At 48.6% G+C, this 428-nt stretch overlaps 1 protein-coding gene across 1 annotated transcript in view; it reads left to right on the top strand.

The window, feature by feature from the left end:
• LOC108800117 overlaps window positions 1-428 on the top strand; it is an 11,968-nt gene that overhangs the window by 5,364 nt on the left and 6,176 nt on the right. The window lies entirely within an intron of this gene.

Genomic DNA, 428 nt, shown 5'->3' with positions numbered 1-428 from the left:
CCCCCCCCCTCCCTGCGCCTTACCAGGCCACATGCCCTCGGCATTGGGAGGGTTTCCCCATGCCGATGGGGACAAGGGCCTCTTCCTCACAACCCTGACCCGGTGGTTGTGGGGGTCTGCGGGCAAGGGGGCGTATTTGCATAGGGGTACCTCTTTAATTAAGGGGGCACCCAGATGCCGCCCCCCCCCTTTGTGAAAGAGTAAGAGGTATTTGCACCCCTACCCATTCACTAAAGGGTTAAATAAAACAGTTAGTAAAAACTCCAGACTTTTGATAAAATCCTTTTAATTGAAAAAAAAACAAAGCCAATTTTTGACTATACCTTTAATTAAAATTAAAATGGCTCCATCGATGTAATCCAGCGTTAATCAGGATGCATGACACCTGCCAACCAGCTGCAATAAAAAAAAGTCCCACCGCACGTCGT

This window comes from Nanorana parkeri, unplaced genomic scaffold (assembly GCF_000935625.1).
Source record: "Nanorana parkeri isolate BGI_ZX_2015 unplaced genomic scaffold, ASM93562v1 scaffold1923, whole genome shotgun sequence".
Classification (NCBI taxonomy): domain Eukaryota; kingdom Metazoa; phylum Chordata; class Amphibia; order Anura; family Dicroglossidae; genus Nanorana; species Nanorana parkeri.
Note: the sequence above shows the minus strand (reverse complement) of the source record. Positions and strands in the feature narration are given on the sequence as shown.